The sequence below is a fragment of the Macrotis lagotis genome, chromosome 1 (genome assembly GCF_037893015.1).
Source record: "Macrotis lagotis isolate mMagLag1 chromosome 1, bilby.v1.9.chrom.fasta, whole genome shotgun sequence".
Taxonomy (NCBI): Eukaryota; Metazoa; Chordata; class Mammalia; order Peramelemorphia; family Peramelidae; genus Macrotis; species Macrotis lagotis.
In genome coordinates, this window is record NC_133658.1 from 789,924,900 (window position 1) to 789,951,629 (window position 26,730).

At 35.6% G+C, this 26,730-nt stretch overlaps 1 protein-coding gene and 1 long non-coding RNA gene across 11 annotated transcripts in view; one reads left to right on the forward strand and one right to left on the reverse strand.

Annotated features, from left to right (window-relative positions):
- Window positions 1-24,848, reverse strand: part of LOC141508258 (uncharacterized) — a 132,474-nt gene extending 107,626 nt beyond the window's left edge. For 4 of the 6 annotated variants that reach the window (XR_012474376.1, XR_012474374.1, XR_012474377.1 and 1 more), the window contains exons 1-2: window positions 24,783-24,848; window positions 24,340-24,447 (exon numbers count right to left, since the gene is read on the reverse strand). This is a non-coding gene — a long non-coding RNA (uncharacterized LOC141508258). Of the gene's footprint in view, window positions 1-22,193; window positions 22,301-24,339; window positions 24,448-24,782 lie in introns of all 6 variants that reach the window. The other 2 variants (XR_012474379.1, XR_012474378.1) reach the window with 1 other exon arrangement.
- The window catches only part of NCAM1 (neural cell adhesion molecule 1), a 513,914-nt gene that overhangs the window by 248,916 nt on the left and 238,268 nt on the right, over window positions 1-26,730 (forward strand). The gene's annotated exons all lie outside the window — the stretch shown is intronic.

Consider the following 26,730-nt stretch of genomic DNA (forward strand, 5'->3'; position numbering starts at 1 on the left):
TCAAATCATCTCTTTCTTTTCTTTTTCCTGAGACATCTCAACTTTAATCTTCACTCTTAGGTATGATTTTCCAAACTTTAATAATTTAGTGATTATTTGCAAGAACTCTCCAATTTCTCCACATCCATCTTTGGTAACAAACCTAGAACTGATAAGAGTACTACTCATAATCTAACCTAATTTCATTCAACAGCCTTGTAATACATTTTCACCTAACAGTCTTATTGTGTTCCAGAGTTCAGTTTAAACATCATTCAGGAAAAAAAAAAGAGAAAGGAATGGACTGGGGAGTGATATAGACCTGAAGAAGAACTGTCCCCCTCTGTGCTTGGATAGTGAGGTGCTGTTAAGTTGAGAAATTGAAAAGATGTTGTTCTTTGTGAGATAGGAAATGAAGCCTTCATCACTGTGCAAGTCACTCTACTTCCTGCTGTGTAGACACCATTTTCAGACTCTATACAGAAATGTAGTTGTGTCCATCATTGCACATTTATCCTTTGCAAATGGTCAGATGAGAAGCCTAGGTGAATACACAAATGCTTGCATTACTTTGCCGCATATGATTGACAGTGAGTATAGAAATCGTATATATAAAATATAGGCCAAATTTCCCAAGAAAACTCTGTCCTAAATTTATGTTGTTCGGTGTGTGTGATTTGCCCTTTTGAAGGGGAAATTTTATAAAACTGAAGAAAATTGATTTTCATAAAATCATACCTGTGCTCTCTTTTTGTTTTCCCTTCAGCTGCAGGGAATGCTCATTCACTGATTTCTGAGAGAAAAGGACCTTCATCTGTCCTCCTTTCCCATTCTCTCCTGAAATTAAGTTTTCCTAAGTGAAACACTAGCACAATTCCCATCTCTTGAGCTTTATCGTTCATTTTTAAGAATGGTACAAAAGTACAAATGCTAATAAAGGATTTTAGATCAGGTACATTTCATAGGAAATTACCTATGAGCAATCATCACCTTCTATAAGGGAGGGAAAAATATTTATAAAATTTTTGCTATTTTATAAAGCACTCTGCTAATTGTCTTACAAATATTGTCTCACAATTATCTTGTAAATAGATGCTATTAATGATCTCCTATTCTATAGTTGAGACAACTGAGGCAGACAGAGGTTCAGTTTAGTGACTGGCACAATATTTGAACTCAGGTCTCCCTGAGTCCAGGTCCAGTGACCCATTCACCTTGCTGTCCTCTATTTATTCAACTCATTATGTGAGCTTATTGTAATCCATTGCAGAAGGAATATCTCTAATTCAGCCTCTAGAAAATTTTCTTGAAGGAACCCCTTATCTGCAAGATTCTGCAGGACAGAGAACAATATTTCTTGCATTCTTATCTTCACAACTGTTAATCCCTTCCCTCCTGAACTACTTAGTATTTATTTAACTACCTGGAATCTATTCACTTTATTTTAATTCTGTACATATTTTTATATGGACTTATTTCCTTGAAAATAGAAACTTTTATTCTTTGTATTTGCAATCCCAGACTACTCAGAATGCACTAGTTATTTAATAAATACTTGCTTATTAGTTGCTGTTGTACATGTTAACAATAGCTGTGGGAAAATGGTGTACCATTCATGTGTTATACCACAGCTGGGTACATGTGTACATGCATGTGCATTTCTTTATATTTACCTGGATTCAAAGAGGCAACTCTGTGTAAAAGTTTTCAGTGTGGTTTTAGCAGAGTATAAAAATTGTTAAAGTTAATAGAAATTTAGACTGCCATATCAGAAATGGTGAGCTTGGGGCTTGGAGAGAATATGGGTGGCAAGAGAATGAGCCTTCTCTCATCCATGTACAAAGAGCATGTGTTCTATATTACTGAAGAGAGAGTTGAGCCATATGTGGGTTGAGTAATGGAATCAACATTTATGAACATGAAAAGCCCAGAGATCCTTAGGTAGGTATTTAAGCTTCTGTTTTTTTGCACCTTGTGCCAGAAACTATAGGTTTCTAATTATGAGAGGTGGAACATTACTATTGTGAAGCATCAAACTATGTCTGTTTCAGATGCCTTTTATTGCTTTTCTTTTACATTAATTTTCCATGTGAAACGAACCACTTGTGAATATCTGTGTCCTTCCTTCCAAAGGATATAAACTAACAATTGTCTTTTCCCCTTTCTCTTCTGTTTTGCTTTCAAATGGTGCCTATCTTCTTTTGTCTCCTGCTGGAATGAAATTACCTGCTTCTCTGTTCTACATTACAACACAAAGGTAAGGAAATGTATATATATTTAACATACCAGTTTCTCTCCAGGGCCTTGTCTTGCCATGGAGGGAGGGAATGGTAGGTTCACAAAGGCAGTGCCAATGGGGGAAGCAAGCTTTAGCAGGTTCCTCAAAACTGGAAACAGAAGGTGGAAAGTTTCATTACACAAATATTAGCCATTATGGGCTGAATATTTTGGCCACAGAGATTCATAAAACAGATAAAAGAACAAAATTACTCCAAGCAGGGGGTGTTACAATTTGCACAGCCTAAATCTCATGATAATCTCACAACTATCTATAGACAATAATTTAGTCATCAGTCCTTTTACTAGTTAAGTTTTATTCAGTGACTCAAAGATTAATGACCTATTAAGGGGATGTGAATCACAGAACTAGAAATTTAGAACTAGAAGGGACCTAGAAGCTATTTACGTCAACCCTGTCATTTTACAGATGGGGAAACTGAGACTCAGAGAACTTCTTCAATAACTTGCCTGAAATCTGTCAGTAATAGCAGGTACGCAGCAGAATAAGGATTCAAATCCAAATTTCATTCACATAGTCTCTATGAATGAACCAGAGGGGTTTCTTCTGTGCATTGGGCAGAGCCTCTTTGGGACACTGGCAGAAAGAAGTTCATAAGAATCTCACATAATGAGAAGTCATGAGAGATGAGATCAACTGAATGAGTGTCCACACTGATGAGATCATGAATCTATCAAAATCAAAATATTAACTTGCCAAGGAGGATCACACACTAACTCAATTATGGTATAAATAGAACCATTCTGATGTTTTGGAATTTTGTTGTGGCGAGAAAAATACTGTTTTTGAGCATCTTGATCTCTTTATTGATATAATACATATTTGAGTATGAATCTTATGTTAAAAACTGATATTTAAATTTTTGCATTTACTTGGCATAATGATACAAACACTGAAAACCTCAGTGTTGAGAGGGACCCATAAGGGCTTTCATATCCAATTTTGTCCTGAAAAAAAAGATTATATTTAAAACTTATTTTGTGACTGATCTGGCCTTTTCTTAAGGACAATAGTAAAGAGTAAGCTATCATGTTCCAAGGAAGATCATGACTTTTATTAATCAGAAGATGTGTTGTTGTCGTTTTTTCTTTATAACAAATTCTAAGTTTGCATTTTTGCAACATCTATCCATCACTCTTTGTTCTATTCTCCTAGGTCCAATAGTACATACTCAGTCCCTTTTTTCCATATAGCAGTCTTTCAGATGCCAGAAGGAAGCTACAATGTCCTTTCATTCTTTTCTTCTTCAGTTCCTTTTAATAATTATTATGTACAGTAGCATATATTCCACATCTTTTGCTATCTTTCCTGCCTGCATCTGGATATTCTCTATTTTATCAGTGTCTTCTGTAAAATGTGGTAGCCATGAAACAGTCTTGTACATGTAAACTGATCATGCCAGAGTACCACGAGAATATCACTTCTCTTGTCTTTGATACCTTGCCTCTTTTCTGTGGCCTACCTTCACATTAGTTCTGTTTTTCAAGGCAGTGGGGTTAAGTGGCTTGCCTAAGGCCACACAGCTAGGTAATTATTAAGCGTTTGAGGTTGGATTTGAACCCAGGTACTCCTGACTCCAAGGCCAGTGCTCTATTCACTGCACCACCTAGCTGCCCCTCCCAGATCTTTTATAAACTATTCTCTAGTCCTATCTCCTCCCTTTTGAATGTAACTATAAAGTTGCAATTTTCTCTTTATCCTACATTTTCATCTTATTTGATTTAGGCCAGTGTTCTATTTGTTTAAGTTCTTTGCAGATCCTGATGGTTATCCAATGTGATATCTGTTCTCCCAGCTTGACATCACCTAACAAATCTGATAAGCATTTCATCTACACTTTGCCCAAGTCATTGAAAAAATATTTAAAGTACAGGACCAAGCAGAGATCTCTAGGACTCTTCACTGGAAAGATGATTTCAAGCTAGCAATAATGTTATTCTATAAGTTTCTTTTTTTATCTGTTCTTGTCCTTTTCAATGAGGTATACTCTTCCAGAACCATAGTCAAGTCTATGGGCTTTTCTTCAGCAGTACCTATGAAATCAAGTTTACCTCCTTGCTTTTAATTTTTGAGGTTAGTTAGGTGGTAAAATGGATAGAGTGCTGGGCTTGGAATCAGGAAGATTCAACTTGATGAGTTTGAATCCAACCTCAGATATTTACTAACTGTGTAACCCTATCTAACTTTGAGATTAAATAAACACACATACATTAATGTGTGGATATATATATATATATATTATATATAATATATATATAAATTATATGTGCGGTTTTCTTCTTACTCTTGCCCTTTTAATTTAAAAGTTCTTTTGATTAGATTTTTGAGTCTACTAGCAAATATAATTTTATCAGCTCATGTTATACTCTATCCCTGACTTGGAGCATATTATTCCTATATTTTAAACTATGATTCAGAAATCCAAATCACATTCTCAGATGCCATCTTCTTAACCAACTGTTCATGTGCCACATCCTTCTTTTTTCTTTTGAAGAACCAAATTTAGTCCATCAAGTCTTTGGTTTCTTGCCCCAGACTTCACAATCTTGAGTTGTATATTCTGGCTTCTTTCTGGAAAAAATCAGTTATCAGAAGTGGGTAATAATCATCTTGACTGGACAATCCTTGAGTATTTTTCTTTCTTCTCTTGGACACATTGCCCCAAGAAGGAGGTGGATCTTTTTCTTGTTGGTATCAGGTTATCAGATAGCCAGTTGCCTCAGTACCCTCCAGCAAAGTGTAGTTGGTGAAATTACAACTATCCATTTCTTTTTTTTTCTTCCTATATTGGTTTTCTTTTCACTTGGCAACCCTGTGGAGCCACATTGGAAGACGATATACTGCTTCCTCAGAAAGCCCAGGTCCATTTCCTCCTCTTCCAAAATTCTAAGTGTTCTTTCTAATGTACCGTCTTCTTTCCTTTTTCCTCTATGTGACATTGAAACAATCTTCTAACTCCTCTGACAAAGACCAGGATTCCTGTATGTCTCTTTAGAGAATTTTTCTTCTTTGTTTTCACATTAAAGCCCGCTTTTTGTCTTTAAAAAAAAAATGGAAGCACTTTATTCTCCCTGATAACTGTAAGAACATATGAATGTTCTTTGAGCTCTTTTTAACTTCTTTTTTCAGAAGAAAATCAGCCTGCATTTAGAGCATAGATAAGAGTCTCTTGGCCATGACAGAAATACAAATAGCACACATTTGATGCAGCTCACCACAGAATTCACTTAGCTCTCTATGCTTGCTGCAAGTGAGATTCTCAAACCTTTGTCATTCTTGCTTGTAGCTCCCTGGAGGAATTCTATGACAAGCTCTTCTCTCCACATTCATATCTTGATGACTACATCCAATTTCGTTTCCCAATCTTGCCTCTTAGTTCATTTTAAACTTGTGTCTTATAATTTGCCTCACATACTTTGTCTCACTTACTTTGTCTTACTTTTACCATCCCTTCTTCTACATCCTTCTCTTCCTTTATTTCTTTTTCTTCTCCTTGTTGTTTTCCTTCTTTCTTTTTTTCCTCCTTTTTCTACTTCCCTTTCTTATTCCACTCTTTAAGTCTTTCTGCTTAAGCTTGAGTCTTTCTCCTTGAAACCTTCCAAATTCCCTCTGCCCATATTTAATCTCTGACCTTCTTCACAATTTCAAAGTTCTCCAATCACCTTAACATGTTTTTCTCTTCTACTCAAGACCTCTTGCTCCTGCTCCTACACAACCTTTGCTTGGGAAAGTTGTAACCATTTGAAGGTATTTCACAAAGGAGCCATCCCATGACTCCAAAATAAAGACAGATGTAATATGGAGAGAAGAACAATCTGACTTTGTTACCACACACTGAAATACAATCAGTCTGACTGAATGACTGAATAGCTCTGATTTGTATAATTATAAAGATTATATCATGACTTACAGTCACCTTTATTTTAAAGTTCTATCTTAGAATATGATTTTGAGGCAGAGAATCAAATCTATCTATCATATCTTTTGATTATATTGATTCTACAGTTGTGTCTATGAATTGTCATATATTTGTATTTTCAATACTACCAATTCCTCCATTGATAGTGGTTGTAAAGAATTGAAAGTTATGGCTTGGTAAGGCTCCTATGCCAAGAAAAATTATCCATTATTCAAGAATGCTGTACCATTTTTTCCCCATTCCTTTGAATTAAGAGCAAAGGACCATCTAAATATTTCTCATATTGTCTCCCACTATACCCTTGTGGGGATTTTCTTTTATCAACAAAGAGATAAAGGTACAGTACAGCTCTTCATGTAATTGTTATAACCATAGAGTTAGTTCAGGTTCTTATGTCTTTGAAGTTAACTATTGTTGCTCGATTATCTGAGGCATTTTGTTTTTATTGTATACTGGGATTAGAAAGCATTGTTGAAGTATTATTAAGAGATGGATGAAATTTTTCTTTATAAAAGGTATAGTGGACTTTGAACAGTGCTCTTTATCTTGCATCAAGCCTTGGCAAAGGGTTTCTTATGACAGTGTCACCTCTTACTAATAGAACCTTTAACTGAAATTTCTGCTAGGAAAAAAGAATTGATTTCTAGAATTCCTACTGGGTCCTGAGAATCAAGGCAATTGGCAAGAGTACTAGATGAGATGGGATATGAAATCATCAAGTTAAGGGGAGATTTCAGGGATGATGCCTCCCATCTGGGCTAAACTAGAACAACTTTAATGTGGTATTTTGTCAGAATCCCTTAGGCAAAGAATTGGGGGAAAAATCTACAGGATTCCCTTCTGAATGGACAAATTTTCAAGTGTTTCTGAAATGTAAATTTAACATTTGAATTTTTAAAACATATAATCAAAAGATTTTAGAGCTAAAAGAGATCTCTGAGAGTCAACCCAATGCCTTTTTTCGACAGAAAAGTAGAAATGGAGACCTCAAGAGTTCAAGAGATTTGCCTAAAGTGACTTCCCTAATTAGTGGAATATCCAGTACTCAGAGTCAGAAGTCAGGGTTTCCTACTAGAAAACATCCAGTCTTTTATGTTGTGCTTTAAATATTCTTTATAGAAAAACATTGTAAATATACTTGATAAGTGATACTTTGGCGGCAAGTTCTCATGATTTCTGCTATGTTAGAGGGAAGGAAATGTGGGTATCATTAAAATCTAACCATTCTAATTCTACTATTGACTGCCTCTGTAACCTTGGATGGGTCACATAGCATTTGGGGCCTCAGTTCCCTCATCTGAATATCCTTACAACTCTAAATCAATACTTCTATGACTCTCTGACTATTTCACCTCTCTTAAAATATTTGGATATTATACAGATTGGTACAATATATTTCTTGGTTCTTAGATCATTTAATTCAGCTCCCTTCCCAGTATGATTAGTGTGGGTGGTACTTTGAACCTGTGGAGAAAGTTCAAAGTACTATTACCCTGATAGCCTTTACTCTGATCTTCATAGAGAATTAAGGGCTATGCTGACTACATAAAGTGCCCAAATCTGTCTGCTGAGCATTGACGGCAAGATGAAGCCATTAAGCTTCAAAAATTAATTTAATAACCAAAATATTTGATAAGTGCCCCAGGGAGGAGTATTCTTGGAGTTCAGAGATGAGATGACTTCCTAAAAGCACATCTCCTTCAAGTTATAAGAGTCTAGGGAATTCATCTTTCTTGGAGAGTAATATCATGAATGAAAATACACTGTAAATGACTCTATTCTGCTTTTAATTATTCAATTTAAAAGCAGATGAAAGTGGACACCAAACGATTAATATTTCTGAATTTTTTTATCTTAGTAGTTTTATTATGATAGAAACAATACATATAATACTTAGCAAGATTTTGCTCTCTCTGTAAATTTTCAACCAAGTAGTTACTGAGTGGGGGGTTGGCATTAGTGGTGGTAGAAGACTGGAAGAAGGAGGTCAAGGATTCTATAGACTGAGACCTACATTCTGGGTTTTCTGTGACAGTCTTGATTTCAAAGTAAGACAGTGTTCTTTTAATGAGCCTTTAAATAATAAATACCCTTCATTGGAGCAAATACTTTTAATTTTTTTTTCATGGGAGAAAGGAAAGACTGGTAGATATGTTGTCACTAATGATAACAGAGTAGTGAATCATGAAAAAAATGGGTTGATGAGAAGCCTTAAAAGGTTTGGTGGAAGCTGGAATTTCTATAGGCTATGTCTTTGCTATTCTTAGACCACGTCCTGTGGTCCAAGAGCAGGAATGGAGAAAATTGTTATTGGGTGTATATTAGAATCGAGCCATCTTGCAACAAGATGGGGTAAAAAAATCAAAGTACTAGAGAGAATAACTATGAAGCGGAATGGGAAGTGAAGGATTTTTCTGAGAGGTAATAGGATAGTGGACTTGATAAAATAAGCTATGTTCAGTAACTGGTAGGTAAGCATAGAGAACAAGTGTGATGAAGGAAGTAGAAGAGATGAACAATGAAACATATTGTGATCAGAAGAAAAAGGGTCGAATTAAGACATCCCTAAGGCTGAGCTAGTGCCTTTCTATGATGAGGTCCCAAAGGAATGTCATTTGGTAGAAGTCTCAATAGATTCAAGTGTCTAAAGCACTCTCAACATGGATGTGGAATGGCATTTAAAAAAAAAGACAAAAGAACATAAAGATGGTTCTTCATAGATAGTAGAAAACAGCAGTAATTGTTTGAAGAGGGTGATGTAGATGGATAGGTTGGATTTTAAATTATGTGGTGGTGGGGTGGGGATTTAAGAGTCTGCAAGCAGCACTGAGAAATGAGGAGATGGCTAACACTCTTTAAAGACAAAGTCTTCAAAGGAAGTAATTCTGATGAATTTGGAATAAAGGAAACTAGGTTGCTCATGGTAGAGCATGAGTTCCAAGTGTCACAGTGTAAGCTGACTATAGGCAGGAACATACCTTTAGTCTAAAACATACACATCCATCCTCTCTCTCTCTCTCTCTCTCTCTCTATCTATCTATCTATCTATCTATCTCTCTCTCTCAGGGGCATTGTGTGGGGGGAGGGGCTAGATGAGGAGAGCTTATTCTCTTCCCTCTTTTCAAAAAAGATAAATTATAAAATAAGACTTTCTCTAGGTTAGCTAATGAGGATGCTCATAAATTTTAAGATTAAATTAAGTACCACTTATATTAGCTGTTCGTCTGTTCGTTGTGTTATCTGAATAACCAGCTGTTTGCTGACCATTAAAGAGGACAGTTTACAGAACTGTCAATGATAACTTCTTTTTAAATTAAAACTGAGTATATTTTTGTTGAACAATGTTTCACGTGATGAATTCTACATTATCTTTTTGGCCTTTGCATAATGAAGGAAATAACACTATTTTCGAGCCTTAATTACTCATTAATCTGACATTTTGATGCCATTAAACAACAAATATTAATTTGAGACTCAACATTGTGATTGTTTCTGAGTGGTATGAAATCTCCCAAAAATATGGAACCTACATTTCAAAATGACTTTTCTCAAAGACATTGGATTGTGGCAAACTCATTATTAGATCCTTCTGTACCTTAAAAGCTTTAAATGAACACTGCAATTTGCAGAATTCATTACTGTGCACAACTAATTAGAACTTTAAAGGAAATCACAGTAGGGAATTAGACATTTTAAAGAGAATCTTCGTAATCTGAAATGTTCTTTAGAATAAAGCTTGTTTTGCAGAAAATGAGACATTTGAATATAACACATAATGCATGCACATAGATATCTATGTAAAACTTTGGAAAACTTTAAAGCACTTTGTGTGTATGTGTTAATTATATATATGCATCTATACACATAGATGTGTGTTTGTAAACACAGCATACACACAAAATGTGTGTGAGAGTGTGTGTGTGTGTGTGTGTGTGTGTGTGTGTGTGTCTGCACACAAATTAAAGTAATGTGTTTGGCCTATAGTATTTGAGATTTGTTCTTATTCTTCTTTATATAGACAAAAAGGACAGCAACAAAGGCAGCAAGGACAAGACAAAAATGCAAATGAGATGTCCATATTGCACTCTAAAGTTGAACAATAAAACCAGACACACAAATCTAATTAGTTTCTAAAGCCAGCTTTACTCCAGAAAAAAAAAAAATTCTCATCTAAGAAAACAGCAGTGAGAGCTGTGCATGTCCCAGGTGTATGGGTGATTACAGCAGAGAGCAGAAAAGAGCCACTGCTGTTTGGATCAGCTGCTGCTGGGCTCCTCAAATGTGTTTACCAAAAGAATATAAAATTGAGCATGAATATCTCCCTCTCTTTCCCAAAATTGATTAATTTCTAGACTTGCTGGCAGATTTTTTTTTATATGGACAGACATCGGTTTTGAAAGATGATTGTGTAAATCAACAGCAGGTGGGAAGTTGAATTTGTTTGACCCAGCTGCTATTCTGTGTGCTTCCCATTCTTTTTGCTTATCACAGTCCAGCATCTGTTGGTAAGCAGGGCTAAGAGGCTTCTGGTGTTGTGGCTGCCTGTGTCTTTCCCTTACTCCATGTCTCTTTAGAAGAGGGTACAGTGGGGATGGCAGCCTCAATGCCGCTGGCAGGAAAGGGCAGATTGTCCAGGGGGCTCTTTTGGGCTGCATGTTGACATGAAGGTTAGTATGCTCTGCTGCCTTCCAAATCACTATCGCTGCCATTTTTTTAGTCGGTACAACTGCTTAAATTACTCACTTGGGTTTCCAGAGGCCAATGTCTTCATGGTTTTTTTTCTCTTTTAATTTACCCTGATAATATTAAATATGATGGGGGAAGGAACAGTCTGCACATTTGTCCCATGACTTATAAAGTCCTTGAGTACAAGAATTATGTTTTCTATACTCTTGGAATTCTTAACCTGAGGGTCTCTGAACTTATTTTAAGAGTATTTTTTTAGGGTTTTTTTTTTTTTGCAAGGCAAATGGGATTAAGTGGCTTGCCCAAGGCCACACAGCTAGGTAATTATTAAATGTCTGAGGCCTGATTTAAACTCAGGTACCCCTGACTCCAGGGCCAGTGCTCTATCCACTGCCCCACCTAGCAGCCCTTAAGAGTATTTTTGTAATTATACTTCAACAGAATGGGTTTCCTTTTATTTTATGCAATTAAAAACATTCAGAGAAGGATCCATAGGTTTGACTTGATTGCCAAAGGGGTCCATGACCAAAATAAAAAAAAAAAGGCAAAAAAAATTTAAAAGCTTCTGCTTTAGAAATTTCTTAGACTCAGCATATTGTCTATCTTGGAATTTGGCAGAGAATCATAGAACTTTAAAAGTTGGAAGGAATCTGAGAGATCACCCAATCTACCTCTCCTAGTACAGGAGTGGTATCACTGATATCTCAGACAGATGGTCTTCTAACCTCTGCTCCTTTTGTGGTCATTGCTGAAATCTATAAAGACTGGCAAATTCCAAATACAGTTTGACTAATTTTTCCAGGCCTGTCAAACAAATACTGTGTATCAACATAACTTATGTGAAAAATGGTAAAATTTTCTGCATCTTCTAGGGATTAAAAAAAACCTATAACTTCCCCTAGAGGGGATTCAGAAAAATCTATTCTAACCAGAGTTATAGTTGTTAAAGTCATCTACAAATATCCTATACACATCACTGCCATCTGGTAACTGCTGGCAGATAGGAAATCAGACACTTTATGTAATATTTATTTTTAAAAAGATGAGGGATATTATGTCATTTAATAGCTTCCATGCAAGATGCATTTAATGCTACTTAGGGGTATTATTATTAAACCGCTTACCTCGTGGTTATTTTTTAAATCATGGGTATATGATTGTTGTTGTTCAGTCATTTCAGTCACATCTGACTCTTTGTAACCCTATTTGGGTCTTGGCAAAGATGCAGGAGCAGTTTGCCATTTCCTTTTCCAGCTCATTTTACAGATTAGGAAACCAAGTGACTTTCTTAGGGTCATTTGGTTAGTAAATGTCTGTGGCTATATTTGAACTCAAATCTTCCTGACCAACACTCTATCTGCTTGCTTTCTAGGTAGATTATTAGGGAGATGATTTACCTCATCATTTGTTTCTATTTAGATTCAGAGATGAATGGGACTTTCTATAGAGGCCATTGAGTTCTGCTTCCCCCAGAGTAAGAAGCTGACTTCTGAAACAGGTTAAGTGACTTACTTGTTTAGGGCCCACAACCAATATTTGAACTCAGATCTACCAACACTCTACTCACTGTGAAACCTAGGTGGAATCCTTCATCAGATTTCATTTCAAAGAGCAAGCTTAACTACACCAGAGAATTTTTTTTATCTCCAAGTTTTGGCCTTTCTAATTGAAGTGGCCATCATAAAAGACTGGCACTGTGGTGTTATGAGGATGTCAATTTATGAAGTGGCAACCGCCGCCTGCCCTGCATGTGCACATACTATTTCTTAGCAATTGTTAAAGGAACCAAAGAATATAGCTAGGACTGGGTGGAAGGTACAATCCAGAATCCCTACCCATACCTAGATCCAGAGAGGAGAAGAAATAAAGGTGAGGTTATTGGTTAGTATGATTTTAATATTGTCAGACCCTCTTCACTTGTGAGATTCACGGTGTAATACTTGTTTATCCGTCATTCTCTAAGAAGACCATGACATCAGGGTAGGTGACGCAGTAATAAGCATGTGAATTGTATTTGAGTGAGGGGGGCCATGCTAAGTCTCCAGCTTCACTTTCTCCTCCAGAACCATCTGGGTTCAGTGGTCAGACATGAATCAGGATAATTGGAGATGACTCTGGAAGTGAGACAATTGGGGTAGTGACTTGCCCAAGGTCACACAGCTAGTCAGTGTCAAATGCCTGAGGTCTGATTTGAATTCAGGACCTTCTGACTCCAAGACCAATGCTCTATCCAAGAAATAATCAGATTGAATTCAAAGTTAGCTGATAAATGCCAGAGCTCCAATCCTCCATGATTAGTTGTTTCTGACCTCTTAGTTTCCTTCTGTGTTTATTTACTCTGACTGTGGACACACTAGGAAAGCCTGCTCACTTTTTGCTCAAGTATGTGACACTCTCCCTTTTTCTCCACAGTCCTTGTCTTCTTGTAGGTCCTTGATCAAATTCTATGCTAATTGGGGAATGGAACAGTTCATCAAAGATAGCATCTAAGCAGTGAAGAATGTGCTTTATAGATTTGGTTGTACAGTGAATATAAATCTGAACTGGGAGTCAGGAAGAACTGGAGTTCAAATTCAGCCTCAGATATTAGCTGTGTGACCTTAGGTAAGGCACTTAGTTTCTGTCTTGCCTCAGTTTCCTCATCTGTAAAACAGGGATAATAATAGGATTTGACTCTTGGAATTTTGTGAGAATAAAATGAGAGTATTTTGTAAAATACTTTGAAGACCTAAAATGTTATGCTTTTATTATTTCATTATTTTTATTATTATTAATTTGATCTAGAGCTCCTAATTTCTCAGTGAATGTACTTATCATCTTTCCTTTTCCTTCAGAACATTTGCAAAATTAAAAGTCAGGATGTAAGAGATAAGTATCAGAATGTGAAATTTAACTTTTCTCTACCCTTAACCAGATTTTCCTTCTCTTGGATCTTAACTAATTTTTTTTATTATTTTATTTGTTAAATGTGGTTTTTAGTTATACATTGTCTTTAAAGGAGGTAGATAAAGAAAAAAATATGACTCAAATTCCCAACAGAATTTACATCAGTAATGTAAACACTCCAGACTCTGATTTGAAAGGGAACTTGGATTGCTATCCAGCCTTATATACCTGAATAAAAATCTCCTCTACAATCTTATCCAGCAAGGGGTTATAGAACTTTCATTTGAATACCTAGGGCCAGCTCCACCCTGACCCCATTACTCACCCCTTCCTTTTCCCAAGACAGACCTTCCCTTTAGGGGATAATACTGATTGAAAGGAGGTTCTTCCTCATTGCTCCTGGTTCTACCCCCTGGGCCCAAGTCTAAGTCTCTCTTTCATGTGACAATTCTTCAAATATTTGACAGTAACTTTTATATCCCTCCTAAGTCTTCACTTCTAAGGCTAAGCATCCCTGTTCCTTTTACCCATCCATATTTTAGGTGATCACAGAGCCCTTCACCATCTTGTTCATCTTTTGGACACTCCATCAATGTCTTTCTTAAAATGTAGTCTTTAGAACTGAACACAATACTCCAGATGTTATCTGGCTCTGTCTGAATACTGTAGGGCTATCAACTTCTTCAACCTGGAAAATGTCTTTCTTAGTACAGCTGAAGCTCCTATTAGCTATTTAAGCCGCCATGTCACTCTTTTGAAAATCTAGCTTCGAGTCTACTAAAAACCTCACAAATGCTGTTTTGCCTTACATATCTACTCCATTTTTGTCCTGGTAATATTTATATTTTTTAACCCAAATATAGGGCTTTCCCTTTATTCCAATTAAATTTTCTAGCCTTTCAGTTTTAGATACTAATCCTATCATCCAGTGTGAGTCAGGAGACCTAGGGTCAAAGCCCACCTTGGATAATGTAATCATTAAGCATAAAAATGCTTAATTTCTTATAATTTCAGTTTCCTAGTATGTAAAATAGGGAAAGAATACTACCTTTATTGCTTCTTCATGAGAATCTTGTGAAGAAAGCTTGTGTGTGTGTGTGTCTGCATTTCTCTGTGTATGAACTTTAAAATGCTTAAAAACTTTAAGATATGATGGTGATGTTTTTCTTTGCTATTCTAAAAACCAACCAACTAAAGTAACCTTTCCACTGACCTTCATACTCTCTCTAGCTCCATTTCACTACCACTCTCCTCTCCTGCTTCATTAGTATTAATGTAAATATTTGCTTTTTAATCAAATGACTTGTTTTGGGCATCCCCTTGAACCTCACTGAATGATCTCTCTTTTCTTCTCCTTTTCCCTTCTCTTTTGCCACTCCCTTCATCTCATCACCTTTCCTCAACCACCAAAAGCAAAAAGAAACAAGTTCTTTTTTTCTGTCTTTAAATCCTGATTGTATTCAGCCTTGTAACAAAAAAAAAAAATCTCCATCTAATCCTCTTTTCCTCTATTATAAAATACACTTACACCTGGACTAAAGAAAAGAAAATCCAAACACCTGGAACAGGAGTCTTAAAACCTAGTGACCATGAACCTTAAAAAATATTTGATAACTATCAATAAACATTTAAATGAGTACTAAATAAACAGTCCCTGCCCTCCAGGAGCTCATGACCTAATAGAACAATAGAATTGGTTTCCTTTGTAATCTTCTGTATTTTATTTTGTTCATTTAAATAAACTTTTTTTTTTAACTGAGAAGTCCATAGGCTTTACTAGTTTGTCAATGGGATCTTTAGCACACTCAGAAAGTTTAAGAACACTTGAGCTAGAAAGGGTAGCCAATCAAGTTACCAAGTGACTCTGCTGTAGAGACTTAAAGATTATAATGAAATAAGACAGAATCCTGAACTCTTTAAAAAAGAAATGAAACCACTATAGACTAGATAGCACCTTTAAGATCTATGATATACTTATGTAGGAATCAGTGAAGAGTCCTGATTTTTATAATTTATTATAATTTTATAAGGAAAGTACTGATCTCCATCTAAAATTTTTATTTTTAGCCATTTTCAGTAATGTCTGACACTTCTTGATTCTCTTTTAAGTTTTACTTGCAAAGATATTGGAGCAGTCTGGCACTTCTTTCTCCAGTTCATATTACAGATGAAGAAACTTAAGGCAAACAGGCTTAAGTGACTTGCCCAGAGTCATAAAGCTAAGTGAATATCTGAGGACAGATTTGAACTCAGGAAAATGAGTCTTCCTGACTCTAGGGCTGGCACTCTATCCACTGAACTACTAGCTACCTGTATTTTAGAAGCATCAATATGTATAAACTAAGCATCTTCCTACATAAAAATGCCCATTTCAGGTGTGATATGTGTCTTTAAAGCTTATGAATTTTAGTGTGGAGGAAGGGAGAGAAGATATTTGGATGACTGTCAGAAAATGCTTAAGCCTCATTTTACATGAAAGATTAATTTGTAGATTAAATAGAATATTGATTTAAACTGTTCCGGTGGTTTTTCATTGGTAGTAAATGGCTCCGGATATGTCAAACTTGTAAAACATAGAAACCTCCAAAGTGTTTGGGAACCACATCTTCTCAGAGACAGTACATCATTTATAAATGTACATGGACCACTTACTACTTTGATGCTTTAAGTGTGAAACCATCTCATAGGCAAATAGTGCATAAAGGTTTTGGCTCAGTGCTGATAATGGAGAATAATAGATTGATATTAAATATGATTTAGGTGACAGGAAAATGGTGCTAGCTAAGTAAATAATTGATTCATCATCCCACAGTTAAACCTGGCAAGTTATATTGTGTTGTTAGAATTGAATGCTTGGCATAAACTATTCTCTTGTTTTTGTCCTAATGAAACTGATTTAAAAAGAGAAAAAATCAGAAAGGGTCTATCTCTAACTAGGTCTTTTATATGGCATGACATTTTGATTAATAGCAATGAGGAAATAATATCAATAAAAAAGAAGAACTTGAAAATTGAGCTGTCACAGGAAAACATAAACAAACATCCATTGTCACATTAAAAATAAGGTAAAAGAAAAAAAATGGTATGCTTTCCTGACTGATATCCATCTTACATTTTTCCTATGTGTTATAAGATAAAGAAAGAAGACAATACTGTGACTGCTGATCCTTGTTCAAAGTAGTTCATCTAACTTTCTCTCCAACTACAAATAAATGCCTCTGAAACAACTCTCCCATACTTTTCTATACCAGTGGGGTTTCCTGGTGACTGGATGAAAGTGTAAGATTCTGAGGGGCTTCTTAAGACAGTAAAGAAAAATTTAAAATTACTATTTAATGCTGTGTATTTGTATTATTCTAATTCTTCAAAAATCAGCAATCTGTTTAAAATATATCTGATGATTCCAATAGCCTAAAGTTTTGATTAGCCACAAAATCTCAATCATGCTAGACAATAGAAAATGACAGCATAAGACGAAGAGCTAAAGAGACCTCCAGGACATCTATTCCAGCAGCAGCATCATTTTACAGTTAAGGAAACTGAAGCCAAGGGAGATTGACTTAGTCAAGATCACATAAGTAATGCCAGAGTTAGGTCTTAACTCAAGTTCCTCTGACTCCAGAGGAATTCTACTACATCCTGCTGCCTTTACCATATGCACCAAGGAATTTTATGTAACATTTGGAACACGAGAGACAATATGGTGGATGGGGTAGGCTTGATCCTTGGTGTGCCCAAAGTGTGGATATGCTGATAGCCAGCCAATTTAGAATTAGGGGAGACTTTCACCTCATACACATTACTGTCTGCCTAATCTTGAAAAGTCAATTCATTTCACGGTTCCTCTAGAAAACTCATTGGGATCATAAGTCAAAGAGAAATAGTTGCAGTAGTGGAGCTCCTTAACCAATGGAATCACTGACCCCATTCCTTTCTCACTATCTTTTTGGAATAATGACTAATTAACTTACTATTTAAAAATCCTTAATTTGCAACAATTCAGCAAAGCAAAGGAAGTGTTTGACTCCACTATTAGCCACATCTCTGCCAAGATGAATTTTAATTAGAAAGATTCCTATGGTTTTTCTATAGAGTTTCAAGGTTCATAGAGTAATTAATGCATTTCTAACCTTACATCTGTTTTGTATTTCAACCAAATAAAGTAAATCTATGGATAAATTAATTCTCAGAATCCAAAGAAAGTCAGTATTGGGGGGTGAGGAAGGGGCATTGTCTAAAATTACTCAAATGATAGTTTAGTCAGCCCTAAACCAAAGCATTCAGTCCTTCACTTCACTTGGTACAGATTGAACTATTCAATATATCAAAGAGACCTTTCTTCAAAGGTGCCTGTTGACTACGTAAACTGGCTTCACAAAGCTCTGAAGGTTGTCATACTAGAAAGAGTCTAAGTTTAATCATCTCACAAGATCCTAGATTCAGAACATGAAGCTACCTTAGGAGATAAATTTGCTAGATCATGAAAAAAATTCAAAAAATAAGCTATGTGCAGAACTCCCTGATACTACTCTATTATTGTACCAAAATTATAAGATTGATAAGTGATAAGCAATTCAGTCTTCTCCTTAGACAAAATTGAATTGAATCAATCAATAAACAATTCTTTTTTAATGATTTTTAAATTTTTTTTATTTCGGGGCTCTAGTGTCTTTTTTTTTCTTTTCTTTTTCAATTACATGTACCTGTGTCTGACACTGTGTTGGGACCTGGGGAGGTGCAGAAACAAAAAGGAAAGAAACGCTTGGCTCAGAGAATTTCTTATGCAATATATTACTTAAGTTTCCCTGATGAACTACATATGCACAACCTGAACTCTTTTCTTTTGAGCCTGCGCTGAATTATAGCAAAATGTACTTTAATTCACAAATTAGCTTGTATTTGTTCACCCTGAAGATAGATCTGAAATCTCATTAGATTCATATCAGAATTGTGAGGTCAGTTCAGCCTACCCAAGCACTTATTGCTAAAAGAACTGTAACCTTTATGCATTAACCTTTTTTAGCTTCCCTGGATGCGTGGGTTAGTAGCCAATTTCATCTTTAAACACTAAAAATAACCAAGAATAAAGGAAGCATAAACTGGACTGTGCTATAACATGACTTCATTACTGGACAATTTGGAATCTACTATGGGTCAGAGGTAATATAATGATAGAATATGTAAAGGGCTGGTTATGGTACCTGTAGTCTATAAGGTGAATGTTAGACTATTCTCCCACCCCCAGAATTATAATACATTATTTTTAACCTATTAACTAAAATTAATCATAATTTTATCTGTCATAAATTAATCTATGATCAGAAATAAAATAGCTAACCATGACAAGAAAAGGCAGTTCCTTTAAGCAAATACAGTCATAGAATTTTAGATATGGAATGGGATCTTAGACATAACTTAAGCAATAGTCATTAAACCTTTACTTGACAACCTACAGGAATAGAGAGTTCAGTCACCTGCCAAGATACTAATATTCTACTTTTGGACATCTAACTAATAGGAAAGTTTTCCTTATTTCATCTGAAATCTGTTTTTTTTCCAGATTTTATATGCATCACTATTGAATGTTCTAAGACATAAAACACGTATAATCTCTTTTCCACATGGCAGTCCTTCAATGATGAAAGTTATGTCAAAGCTATCGTGTTCTTGCTAAGTCGTCTCTTCTATACGCTGCATATTCCCAGTTCAGCCACTTTTCCTTTTGTGACTTAGTGACTAGTTCCTTTTCCATCCTTATCCTCTCCTCTCTGAATAGTCTCCAGCTAGTTACTTTCATTCCTAAAATGTGTATACCAGACCACAATGTTTGACCTTAGAAATTTTGAAATATTCTTTTATTTATTACAAAAATATTAAATTGATATCAGTGAGGACAGTAAAATTCCTCTGAAACCCATAGAATAAAAAAAATTTTATGTGTCTAATTTACTGAAATACTTTTCAGCTCCAAGGGTGTATTCTTGATTCTCCAGCTAAAATTGTTTTCAATGTTATTAATCTTGTTTATGTTAATTGAAGTCAGTATTATTTGGTGTTATGTGTTTGAAAATATAGAGATTATTTTTTCTTCTTATTGGAAAATGAAGAAGTGAGAGTAGGCTGTCATAACTTGAGTCTAATTGATACCAAATATACAGGATGACAACGGATTTCTAAAGGTAGTTCGATCTGTATTCTCAGCCCCAATATTCATCTTGACAGCCTGTATTGACGTGGATGATTTTATCTCGTCACATTCCATCTTAACTGGGAAATGGAGCTATCTTTAGTTTTTAATTTAAATTATCAGTGGTCTGGTTTAATATCATTACAAAGAACACTGGTTAATTCTACCTTAGATAAATAAATATATGTGAAAAATACCAAGGTTATTTTTAGGCAGCTACACAGTACAGAAGATAAGAATCAGGAAGGTCTTAGAATCAGGAAGGACTCATCTTGCTGAGTTCAAATCCAGCCTTAGACACTTACGAGTTGTGTGACCCTGGGCAAATCACTTAACCATGTTTTTCTCACTTCCTTATCTGAACGAAGGAAATGGCAACCTATTCCATTATCTTTGCCAAGAAAATCCCAACTAGGTCATGAAGAGTTGGACACAGGCGAACAACAACAAAATTTGTACTTTTATGAGCTTACTCCAAAGCATCATAGAGCTCCCGCCCCAAGAATATATATCAAGAAAATATTAGAAACTCTACTTTCAATAAAATTATTGGCAGCATTGAGAAACTTTATAATGCCTGACATTTATTTCCAGTGATGGGAGAAGAGGGAAAAAATGAATTGATAACGTGTTCTTGCTTAAGTTTAGGCAAGAGTTGCTTTGTATATAAAACATACCATCTGAACAAAATAATTTGTTAATCCAAAATGGAATATAAATTTAAAAATAAAAATGGGCAATGGGGTGATACTAGTAATATAACTTGACATGCTAAATGATCTTAATTTAATGCATTCTTTATCTGTTTTTTTATTATCAAGTCAACTAGCAATCTTTTCTATAAAGCTGAACATAGGAAGCACCCCATCACAGGCCATGCCCACAGATTATAGCTTATAGTTTTAAAGCTGAAAAGGATTTCATAGTCTAACACCTTCTCTTTACAAATGAAACACCTGAGGCCGGTTGATGTTATATCAAGACTAATGTCACAGAGATAGTAACCGATAGATCCAAAATAGGAATCCAGATACTCTAAGTCCATATTCATTCCCTGACAAGACAGATAGTGACATCTTCCAAAGGTTATCTCTTCAGATGTGTACAATGCTTTCTTCTAGATGTAGCCATATTTGGAATGTGACAGGAAAAAAAATCCCAACTTTTCATTAGGGGAAAAATTCAAAATGGGATGTGTTCACTCAGCTCATTCACTGAATTCTTTAAGGCAGCATTGGTTTTACCACTTGTAGAAAACCATCCCTAGTCAATCCCTTATATCCTTTAATGTCATTTAATATGCATTATCTTTTAGTGTTAACCTGGAATGGCAGATAGGAGTTATGGGCTTGGATTCAGAAAGACCACAAGAAAATGACTAGACCTTTTGGGACCTTAGATCACTCTGCAAGACAGTGGTTTTCAAAGGATATACTGGGGCATAATCATGTGCCTAGACTTCTCACTAGCTGACTAACTAGGGATAGAGTGAAGAGAATTTTAGACAGTCAGAAGACCTAAGTTAAAATCATGGTTCAGATCGTTACTAAAACGTGACCTAAATAAATCATTTAACTCCAACCCCATCAGTTTCCTCATCTGAATAATAATAAATAATATGTTTTGCAAAGCACTTTATATGTATAATTTTATTTGATGTACACTTTCCTTTCTGAAAATTAGAGATTAAAAATGCCTACCTCGTAGATAGGGTTCTTGTGGAGATAAATTTGATAACATATGTGCTTTTTGAACCTTAAAACAAAGAATAATATCATAGCTATTATAATTAGGTGTCTAACAAATTTATGGAAATCTCATTTATATCCTCATGCTCATAAGTGTAACTCTCAGGAATTGTTGATCTTGATCAAGTCTCCAAACTGCCCAATAATAATGTTTAACAGAATTGTACATGTTTAGTATGTATCAGATTGCTTAATGTCTTTAGGAGAGAGAGAAAAAAATTTGGAACTCAAAATCTTATTTAAAAAAAATGAACATTAGGGCAGCTAGGTTGCACAGTAGATAGAGCACCGGACCTGGAGTCAGGAGTACCTGAGTTAAAATCTGACCTCAGACACTTAATAATTACCTAGCTGTGTGGCCTTGGGCAAGCCACTTAACCCCCACTGCCTTGCAAAAACTAAAATAAAAAAAAAAGAATGTTAAAAATTGTCTTTACATATAATTGGGGTAAAATAAAATTCAATTTAAAGAAGGAAAAAACTACTCACTTATTAGCATTATAGCTTAGTCCAGCTATTTATGCTTCTTTATTCTTAGAGTTCTCTTTAGTATTTAAAGTTGAAGCTGTGATTAGGCTCTCTCCTGTGATTCTTCACTACAAAGAATAATATTTTGAAATATATAAGAATCAGTGTTCAAAAATTTCCATTTCTTGAAATTGTTGATCGCAACTTTGAAGGCAATTTCAGTATCAAATATTGGGTGAATTATTTGTGTCTCCTACCTAACCTCCTATCCAGCTGTTAAGTGCATTCAACATCCCTTTCCCTAATAAAAGTTAACAGCAGCAAGAAGTCAGTTTATTACCAGAGGAAAAATGAATTTGGTCCTAATGAAGATTTAAAATTTTTTTTTAAAGCAAGTTTTATTTTTAGTCTTATTTTCCATGGTTTTATCTTTCAATGTGTTCTGATGATTTCAAACCTGGAAACTAAGTCAGATCAAGAGTTAACCTGAGAAAAGATTTTGTAGGATTACGAGAGTATACCAATTTTCTCTGCATGTGACTGAATCTAAGTGGTAATGTCTCAGGTAGCTGAGACAAGAGGACAGATAGTGACCCTGCTGATCTTGCCTTTTTGAGTGTCCTCTTAGACACAGCTATAGTTGCCTTCTCCATGTACAACAATTTGAAATCTGCGTGACAAAAAATTCTGTCCCTTGAAAGAAGAAGGGGGATATAGCAAGACTCATATAGGTAGGGGTAGCAAGACTCATATAGGTAGGGATTTGGGGGGAATATCAAATAAGATTATGCATAAAAAAAGTGTTTTGCAAAACATGTTATTATTTATTATTTATTATTATTTCATTCTCATTTTCATGTTCACTGTATTTCCGCTAGAAATGATCCCAGAATCAGTCTGCTATCCTCCTAGTGTTCTTTATGTTTAATCTTTGGCAGGGTATTGCATAGGTGGATAAAATAATTGATTTTTGGAATCAAATGAAAGTCTGAAAATGCAAGGTTATATTCTGTTGATTTGGTGGAAACATCTTTGTGATAGTGTTAATAATATATAAAATGATAGTCTATAAGACTTTCAAGTTACTGATCAACTTCAAATTCTAAAACACCAGGGAGATCCTCACATAAGTGAAATCACAAGTCTGTACAGTCCCACACCCCTCCACCCACTGCCCCAGACAAAGCAAAGCAAATGACCTCATCCTTTACTACTGTCAAAGATGGAAGGATAAAAGATGGGACATGCAGCCCTTGGAAAATTTTGTAATAACTGACTTAAGCTTTCCTCACTATCCTTATTCTCCTTCTCATGGGAATAACTTCTTAAAACCTGGGGTATATTCAAATGACTCCTGAATGCATATACATTTCCTGGGTGGGCAGTTGGGAAACAACCAGATTCTCTGAAATTTTTTTTCTTTCCTTCTGAGTATATTTGCACAACAGGTTCAACCACAATTTTCAGAAAAAAAAAACCAACCCAAGAAATCCATGCAGATTTCCTTCACATCAGAATTCTTTGATTTACCTCCAGCAACTTTCCTTAGGAAGGCTTCAGCAAAGTGCCTACTTTAGTTTCCTTCTGGATTTATTAATGACAAAGCTAGCTTATTTACCTCGCCAGTCTGCTCATTGTAGACACTAAACTGTGCAGAATATTTGAAAATGAATTTTTAATGACTTTCTGGCTTTTTCCAGTCTGTTGCTAACAGCATCTGGGGGGGGGGGAGTGGAGGAGGGAGAGATGGGTAGGCGATGTCATTGTTTTGGAAGAAGTGGAATACTACCATCCATTGTCAAAGGCTATCAATGATGCTGCTTTCCTGGCAGGCAGACTGAACTAGTTGTCAGAGGAGCTATGAGGTCTTGTGTTCCCCACTGATGCTTTCAGTATCCCTAATGAGGTCACCTCCCAACACAGTAGGTGGGAAGACTCTGCTAATGGGAGATTTAGAAATACTGGTTGCAATTAAAATCTTTGTTTCCAGACCTCCCCGCCCTCCCCACCCCTCCTCACCCCCTCCTTAGGGGATAATTGCAGAACTAGAAATGAGGACAAGTCCCATATGGAACCTTCCCTATACACAAGATGCTTCTCTTATAAAATAACTGTGGCATAGGAGCTACAATGTAGTGAAGACATATCAAAGTAAGAGTTAACATACCTGAACCTTAATCCAGGTTGCACCAGTGTGTGTTGTGGTCGCAGGCAAGTCACTCAACCTATTTGAGCTATATTTTCTCATCTGCAGAAAAGGGGCTGATAAAGACCCCTGTGAAGAGCGAATGACAAATGTGAAAGTGTTAAACAAAGATCCAGCTTTAGTAGGATAACTGTCTATACTCTTTAAAAAAAATAACAGAAAAAAAACAGAAAGAAGATCTATTCTCTCTGTTCTAGAAATTGGGGGGCTGTTCTGCCAAGGATATTCTATTTTTTTTCTTTGTAGAGACAAGGCATTTATTTCTCCTTAAACTCTTGGTGCATGTTACTTGAATTTCTTGCACCCTGCCTGGATCTTAGCTTTGTCCATATTTGTTTCATTTATGGTACATCAGTGTGGCTAGCTGGGGCTCATGTTTTCTGAATCCCTCTGTTGTGTCTTACCCAAGAGCTATAAACTCTTCTCTCCTCCGCTCCTCTGTCCTGGGATTACTATGGGGGGTTACCATGACAACAGCAACTGACTTAGATCTGTGAGCTCGCTAAGATCTTACCCCCTCTGCTGAGCACTGGCCTATTTTTTTTTTCTTTTTAAATAACCAGAACAGACTCAGTATCTTTGGATTTTCTGTCATATTAATTCCTGAATGTATCACATAAATGCTTAGACAGTGCTTCTCTTTTTACCACATGGCTCCACCTAAAGGAGAGGAGGAGACTGGAACCTTCTGCAAGACCCTGTTTGTCTCTGAGCTCAGACTGGGAGGAGATGCTTTAAGAATTTGTCTCAATAAGGGAAGGAAACGTTAAATAATAGGAAAATATTTGGGGGGGGGCAGCTCAAGCACATGTGTGTGTAGCTATAACTTTATTTTTTATTTTTTGTTCCAAACCTATGATTTCATTGATGTGAACACGGGCAGGGTAAAATACCTGCTACCAAATCTTATTTGCAATTCCTCTATGACTGTTGCCTGAGGCATAGAGAAATTAGTGACTTGCTTCTGGTCTCACAGCTAATAGACATCAGAGATGAGACCTGAACTACAAATGTCTTCCAAGACTCACCCTCTCTCCATTGAGTAATATTGCTTCTCATATTTATTGTTATCATTCTTTTAATATTTCCTTATTTATTTTTTATAGAATTCTTTTCTTACAACATTTCAGTAAGGTAATTTATGAAGAAATTAATAATCCCCGTTTTGCAGGTGAGAAAATTGAGACTTAAAAAAGATAAAGTAACTTATGTAGTCACATAATTACTAAGGGGAAGAGGTAGCTCTTTTGGTTCCCAGTTCAGTATTCTCTTTGCATCACACTGTGTTGTTTTCTTAGTTATATATTTTTTAAAATGTATGCTTAATTATATAAATTAGTTAATATAGAATCTTCATGAGAAAGATAATGATAGTTAATATTTATACAGTGATCACTACAAGCTACTATATTAAGTACTTCATAGTTATCTCATTTGATCTTCACAATAATCCTGGGAAATAGGTTCTACTATTTTACAGATAAGGAAACTGAGTCAAGCAGATGTTAAATGACTTGCTGTGCAGTCAAGGTCACATAGCTAGCAAGTATCTGAAGCTGGATTTGAGCTCAGGTCTTCCTGATCTATCCACTATGCCACTTAGCTGTTCTAACTAATCATTTGGACTAGGTTTGCACAATTTAGATTCTTTGCCAAGTTATGTTATTAATGAAGTTGTTCACTGGCTGACTCCTTCCCACTTTATTTGAATATAAAACATAACTGCTATAAGTCTCAGGAGAGGGAGCACCTGTGGTAACTAAAGAGCCACCTGTATTCATTTATGACTCATACTGATTGAATATACATATATATTATATATATGTATATATAATATATATATATATATACACATGCATTTTAATGGGGGAATGTATGCACATATGTATAATATATATTATACATATGTATATACAATATGTTTTTATATAAACACAAAAAATTGCAATTATACTTGACACTGTATGATAATACATAATGCCTAAGATGTGTGGTACCTGTGCATAAGCAAACAAAACTGATGCATAAAACAATAATATAGAATGTTTGGATAATAGCTAGAGAAGTTAAAAGAAAAATGTGTGGATTGGAGTAGTCTTGGAAGAGAAGAGGCAAGACCTAAGCTGAGGCCTTGAAAGCTGCATGTTGGGTTTCATGTGGAATGCTTATTATTGTGAGGGAGGACAGCTTTGAGGGAGTGAGAGACATGAAAGTAGGAATCTAAAAAGATAGATGTAGGCCCATGGAAAGACTGACATAACTATAGACAATCCAAAAAACAAAATAAAACAACCAATCGAAATTAACGATTGCTTTAACATAGAAATAGTAGTAATGCATCATTTCATGTCA